The sequence below is a fragment of the Austrofundulus limnaeus genome, unplaced genomic scaffold (assembly GCF_001266775.1).
Source record: "Austrofundulus limnaeus strain Quisiro unplaced genomic scaffold, Austrofundulus_limnaeus-1.0 Scaffold250, whole genome shotgun sequence".
NCBI classification, from domain to species: Eukaryota; Metazoa; Chordata; class Actinopteri; order Cyprinodontiformes; family Rivulidae; genus Austrofundulus; species Austrofundulus limnaeus.
The window spans coordinates 598602-606000 of record NW_013952652.1 but is presented as its reverse complement, the minus strand read 5'-3'; the positions used below and the strand labels follow the sequence as shown (position 1 = coordinate 606000).

At 38.8% G+C, this 7399-nt stretch overlaps 1 protein-coding gene across 1 annotated transcript in view; it reads right to left on the bottom strand.

Moving 5' to 3' along the window:
• LOC106525967 (potassium voltage-gated channel subfamily B member 2) overlaps positions 1–7399 on the bottom strand; it is a 24446-nt gene that overhangs the window by 3983 nt on the left and 13064 nt on the right. The gene's annotated exons all lie outside the window — the stretch shown is intronic.

Sequence of the window (7399 nt, the reverse complement as noted above, 5' to 3'; positions counted from 1 at the left end):
GAAATGAAGTTTATATGATTTACAGAAAATGTGCAATAATTGGTTAAACAAAATTAGGCAGGTGCATAAATTTGGGCACTGTTGTCATTTTATTGATTTGAAAACTTTTAGAACTAATAACTGGAACTTAAATTTGGTTTGGTAAGTTCAGTGACCTTTGACCTCCATACACAGGCGACCTCAATAATGATAAATGGTATTTAAGGGAGGCAATTGTAGGTTTTTCTCCTTTTTGCATCTTCTTTGAAGAATCGCAGCATGGGAGTCTGAAAACAACTTTCAAATGAGCTGAAAACAAAGATTGTTCACCGTCATGGTTTAGGGGAAGGATACAGAAAGCTATCAGAGATTTCAGCTTTCAGTCTTCGCTGTGAGAAACATTGTGAGAAAATGGAAGACGACAGGCACAGTTCAAGTCAAGGATCGAAGTGGCAGAAAAACCAAGACAAATCTCCAATAAACAGAAGTGAAGGATGTTGAGAACAGTCAGAGTCAACCCACAGACCAGCACCAAACACCTACAACATCATCTTGCTGCTGATGGAGTCACTGTGCATCGTTCAACTATTCAGCACACTTTACACAAGGAGATGCTGTATGGGAGAGTGATGCAGAGGAAGCCTTTTCTCTGCCCACATCACAAACAGAGCTGCTTGAGGTATGCTGAAGCACATTTGGACAAGCTAGCTTCATTTTGGAATAAGGTGCTGTGGACTGATGAAACTAAAATAGAGTTATTTGGGCAGAACAAGGGTTGTTATGCTTGGAGGAAAAAGAACACAGCACTCCAAGAAAAAACACCTGCTACCTACAGTAAAATGTGGKGGTGGTTCCATCATGCTGTGGGGCTGTGTGGCCAGTACAGGGACTGGGAATCTTGCTAAAGTTGAGGGACGCATGGATTCCAACCAATATCAGCAGATTCTGGAGACCRATGTCCAGGAATCAGTGACAAAGCTGAAGCTGCTGAAGCCGGGGCTGCATCTTCCAACAAGACAACAACCCTAAACACGGCTCATAATCTAAGGCATTCATGCAGAGGAACAAGTACAACGTTCTGGAATGGCCATCTCAGTCCCCAGACCTGAATATTGTTGAAAATCTGTGGTATCACTTAAAGAGAGCTGTCCATTCTCAGAAACCATCAAACCTGAATGAACTAGAGATGTTTTGTAAAGAAGAATGGTCTAAAATACCTTCAGCCACAATCCAGACTCTCATTAGAATCTATAGGAAGTGTTTAGAGAATGTTATTTCTGTGAAAGGAGGATCTACTAAATATTGAGTTAAGGTTTTTTCTATGGTGCTCAAGTTAATGCACCTGCCTAATTTTGTTTAAACAATTATTGCACACTTTCTGTAAATCATATAAACTTCATTTCACTTCTCATATATCACTGTGTTTGTCCCCTGTATGATATATTTAACTGATTTTTTAAATCCAAACAATCAATGATTTATAAAGATAAATCAGGAAAATTAACAAGGCTGCCCAAACTTTTGCACCCAACTGTATATACAGTGTGCTTCTATTAGGTAAAGTTATTAAACTGCATGGGATAAATTTCCATTGTTTAAACCTGATGAATCCAACTAGTTACTTAAACTACAAGCATGTCTCAAATACATAAAAACCTGGGTGATTCTTCAGACAGAGATTGTAGTTTTTGGACCTGAACATCTTAGGGATCAACTTTGCAGCCTTTCACCTCCTCTGGATGGCATTAATCTGGTCTCCAGTTATAATGTAAAGAACCTTGGCGTTATTTTTGATCAGGATATGTCTTTTAACCCCAACATTAAAAACGTTACCAGGACCGCCTTCTTCCACCAGCGTAATATCACTAAAATTAGAAACATTTTTGTCCAAAAATTACGCAGAAAAAACTGATGCATGCATTTATTACGTCTAGACTGGATTACTGTAATTATTTATTATCTGGGTCCAAAAAACTCTTTAAGAAGTCTTCAGTTAATCCAAAATGCTGCTGCTAGAGTTTTAATGAGAGTTGGAAGGAGAGACCATATTTCTCCAGTTTTAGCATTGCTCCATAATATTTAAAACTTTTTTTTGATAAATCCTACAATGAGGGCTGGCTTGAGTTGGGTCACTTATTAATATCTCAAAGGGTTAGACTGCTGGAAGACAAACTGTTCACATTTCCTCACTCTGTCGAGATCTGTCTATCTGTGCTCAGTGTTTTAACATGTAACATGTCTGTTTTTATTTTGCTTTTGCAACACTTCTCTTCTATTTATTAATCACAAGGATTCCTCGCCCTGAGCAATATGGTGCCCAACCCCCCACCCCACCAGTAAGACAAGACGCTGGGTCATCACTGGAGTGTCTTTGGTGGGAAACATCTGTGGAAGATGACCCCACTATGTTTTTTAAAACCTAAATGACCTATGACAATCAGATCATAGCAAATTTTGAAAAGCTTTAGTTAGAACGTAGTCAGGACGCTGCTAAATACAGTTTTTATCCTATGAGGGTCATGAAAATGCATTTAGTCGAAGCTAAAGAAGAAAGTAAGACGAAAGAACCCTGTGAGAGACAGAAAAGGGATGACAGGAAAGTTTAACAAAAAGTGAACGAAGTGGATCAGAGTCTGGTGGCTGCTAAAAGCTGTTACCTTGGCACCCAGGACTGATTCTAAGAAATACCAGGAATACACAAGCTGCTTTAGAAGCTGTACTAATGAGCAAGAAAATAGGAGTCCAACATCTCAGATTCAACTGATAAAGTCCTTCAGTATCAATTTAGTCAACTTACATGGTGTTACTTTTTACAGAAAGTCATTTCAGGGTACTAAACATCCAATAATAAAAGGTCACCTCTTGTTTGCTGGCAAACAGAAGTAGAAAAAATGAATGTAATGTCATTATTACTGAAAAGTGAGAAACCAGAGGAATGTCCAGACTGAGAGAACAGAACCAGTGAATATAGAGGATAGAGTGTCTGAGCAGAGGAATCTAAACCTCAGTCGATAAGAGAAAGTATTTCTGGAACAACCTGCAGCGGATAGGACGAGGATTCTGAGAAAGTCACTGATTATTTATAGAATTATTTTCATCTTTAACAGTAGGAGATTCATCAATCCTCCTGCATTTAGAAGTTCAAACTGCATTCTTAAAACCACAAATAAAACTGATTTACTAAAGCAACCATGGTGCTGATGAGAAACAACAATCAAGATATTGTGTGGGTTTAATCCAAGTTTATGCTGGTATATTTTAAATATGGTTTGCACAAACATTTTAATATAAAAACCAACCCAAATGCAGATAAAATACTCCCAAAGAGAAACACAAGTCTGGCCCAAACACCTCAAAGAATGATGGCCCTTTGGTGGCCCAGATGTGGTTTGCCAGTGGTGGTCCATGCATGGGCCAGCACCACATAAACCAAACTCTAACCAGGCCAGTTGTTGCATGGCACCTTAAAAACAGTGCCATCACTGGCCCACAGCCGTATGCTATGTGGGGTCGCTGTTACGAAAAGTGTCCAGCACTCAAAAAATGAGCACTGTGTGTCTTAAATAGTTAGTGTGTAATAGTTAGACTCCTCTGTGGTTATGAGAACTGCAAATAAAGAGAAAACACAAAACAACAAGAGATAGAAGAACAAGAAGAAAGGAACGAGGGGCAGAAAAGGAACAAAGACTAGAGGAACTCCCAGAGTGAACCCCTCCAACAAGACCCCAGCTTATCCTAATGAGAGCGTGCAGCTGCTGAGCTATGGTTGGTGGAACAAACTTCTGCTGGATGCTGATTGGCTATCTCAGTATGACAGCATCACTAAAAAGCAGCCTCTGTTCTTTGTTCGAAGCTTCAGTTTCTGTCTGTTCGAGCTCTGCCAAAGGTCAGATCAGCAACAAAATGTCGTCAGTTGTTCTTTGCGACAAACTCAACATGTCCTGAACATTTAAGCAGACGGATAGATGGACGGATAGACAAGCAAACCAACGCTACAGAAAACATCGCCTCCTCTGTGGAGGTAAAAAAACAGAAGACAGAAGAAAAATGTAATGGACAACTCCTGATCTTTACTTTGTGTTTCCAGTGGGGGTTTATCTTTAAACAAAGGTCTGTCAACAGATACTTTACTCTCTTTGATTGACTTTTATATGTTCGACACAAACTGAAACACAAACACGAACAGAGCTGACCCTTTCTGTCAGGACTATCAGCCAAAGACTTTAACAATGTACAAGAACACCTCAGATCTCTTAAATAAAGACCACAGCAGCATCACAGAGGCAGGAATAAAAACAGACAGGCTCAAAGCTGTTGTAGAAAGACACACTTCCTGTCTCACCCTAATAAAACTGAGGAAGACTTCACTGAGTGAAGTGTTTAAACAACAAAAACAACTCCACTATGATGACGTCACAACCCTCTGTTGACTTTAGAAGTGAGGCTGTTTTAAATGGTTCAGCCCTTCAGTGCGCTGTGATGTGGAAAATGATGCAAAACACTTGATGCTGAAAGCAGATTATTTATAGAACGAGGATGTTAGTGTTTTTATTCAGAGCAGTGTTGGGTAAGTCTGAAGCACGCAGCTGCATGAAGACAATCCCCAGAAGAAATCTTCCTCCAGCTGTGCTCCCTCAGCACATGTCAGAAGTAAAGGTTGTTTTGTTCCTTTCAACAGGATGGATAATATAAGAGATTATTTATAAATGATTGGGACATGAGCTCACCTGACATGTTAGGCAACACACAGCTGATTGGAGGAGAAACAGGCATGACACCTTAAAATCATGTTAGGTGTAAGTTTGGAGTTCAGAATAAAGAAATCTTTGTGAAAAACTCCTCATCTCTGCCGCTGAAGCTCACAAGATGTGGATCTAATGAAAACTGATAGATTTAAGGCCAAGTTATAGGAGAATATCCCTCAGTGGAGGTGTTGTGAAAGTTTGTCATGACTCGGTTCATCCTTTAAACATGCAGCAGTGAGTGGGAGAGGAAAACTTTTATTTTGAAGGATTTTAAAGGCTGTGATGCTGTCACACTGCAGAGGAGCTCCACTAATGGGTTTGGTTGTTAATGATATCAGAACTGAACTGAGACACTCCAAAGAAGTGAAAACAGGAAGGAGCAAAGTGGGCGGAGCTACGTAAGGTCAAATGAAATTTGGAGCACTGTCACGGGAAAATTCATAAATAAAAATAGAAGTTGAGACAGTGTAAATAGTTTATAATGTACAAAAAACTGTAAAAAAAACCAATAAATTATAATTTTAAAATTGGCTAAAAATTGCATTTAAAAGTCTAAAGTTAAAAACAGTTTTTCAGCCTGTTTGTTTTAAGTCCATCAGCTTTAAAGTGCCTGTGACATGTCTGTCCTTCAAATATAAAAAGTCAAAGAACACATCTTTATACTTAGGAAAATTGGCATAGTACAAATGATTTTACCCATTTTGTCACATTACCGGCCTATTTTCTTTTACGTGAAAGCCACAGTGAAACAGGAAGTGACATAAAAGGGGAACTCATAAATAAAATAAACTCGCTGGTTTATTAAAACAAAATTATTTAAACTTTAATTCTTCATCTCTCTTTGATAGCAACTAAAAATAATCTAAAGAAACATCACATTCTTCTCTACAGTCTGTGTTGTTAGCTTTTGTAACAACGCTGTTTGCAAGCTGACATTCCCCTTTGACATCACTTCCTGTTTCTTCGTATGCCAATATCTCAACAACTGTTCATCTGAGTGACATGAAATTTGTTTTGCGACATGTTATCAATGTTATCTTTCCAAAAATGCATTCATGTTTATTACAAAAATTTGCTGTCACAGGCACTTTTAAGTGAAGTTCAGTCAGATAGTTAAGTCATTCAGTCAGTCACAGAACATGTTTTATGAAGCAACAAACTAACAAACACTGCATGTTTTATGTCACTTCTGAGAAAAAGTTCTTTTATAAATCTGAAGAACGGTTTAAAAAAGGATCAGGGTCTCGTTAGGTTAGCCTTTAGCTTAGCCTGGACAAAGACTTCTGCCTCTTTCTCCTAACGATATGACTGATGTCACGGCTGATTAAACACAAACTGATAACTATTGATCCTGTTTCACATCAGGTGACACGTCCTGCATGTGATGAAAACGTGATCTGCCAGGTGGACCAGGAGGACAAAGAGACTTACAGGACCCTCAGGAGGGAGAGTTCTACAGATGAACAGCTAAACAATATCACATAAATAAAAATAACTACATTATCTTTAACTGTTACTTCGGCCCACTTTCGTCAGGGGGCGGGACAGTTTACCACAGAGCCAATCAGCTTTATTATACCTTTAATTGTCACATTTTAATAAAAATAAAAGTGAGATGTTCAGAAGTCCCACCTCCCATCAAGAGAAGTAAAAATGAAACAAAACTTTTAGTAGTGATTTGTTTACTTGTGCATATTTGGAACTTAAGATTTTTTTTCTTATCGCTAACTACAGATGCTCCAGACTCTTACATTCCAACAGTGCAAGTGATAAAGCTGCAGAATGTTCTGTTTCCACCTGCAGTCCATCGTTCTAAAGTTTTTTTTTCTGTTAAGGAGTGAGACTCTAAATGTTGAACAGCACTACTAAATATTTGACTCACTAAACAGTTGATGAATGAACAAACACTTTTTATTTTAGGCTCCGCCCCCTTCTTCCAGGTCAGCCTGTGGACAGGACAGCTTCATCAACTGTTCTTCTATTTGTAGCAGCAGGACTTCTGCTGAAAGCCTGAGACAAATTAAGACAAATGCCTAAGTCAGCGTGTCCCTGTCCAACTTTTAAGTCCCACCCCTCCATATTTAACTCTGGGTAAAACAAAAAACAAGACCATTTCAGGTGCTGACTTGTATTTACTGTAATTCTTACATTGCTGCTTCATATTCAAATATTATTTCTTCTCACATGTTTAGCTGTAATTAATTAATTATGCTTAAAAGGAGATGTGACCCTGCAACTGTGAGTAGGCGGGGCTTACAGTCTGACATTGCTGGTGACAAAACTAGACAAAACTACAACATGGTGGCTTCATACTCTATAAACAGCACTCATACAGGGGCAGTGGAGGTTAGAGTGCCTTGCTCAAAGACACTTCAGCAAAGCTGCATGGGCTGGGGATTGTACCCCCAACCTTCTGATCGGCAGACACTCCTCCACACATGGGACCCAATAAATCATTATTATTCATTCAGATCTGTCCAGTGTGTTGCTAACAGACCAACAGGATTGAGTCCAACAGTTATGTCTGAATTTTCAGATCTTTCATAATGAATAAAATATTTAGCGTTAATACTGTCAAATAACATAATCTAATTAACGTGTGTGAAAAATTATGTCTGGGCTCTGAACAGCAGTGTGTATGTGTGTGTGTGTGTGTGTGTGTGTGTGTGTGTGTG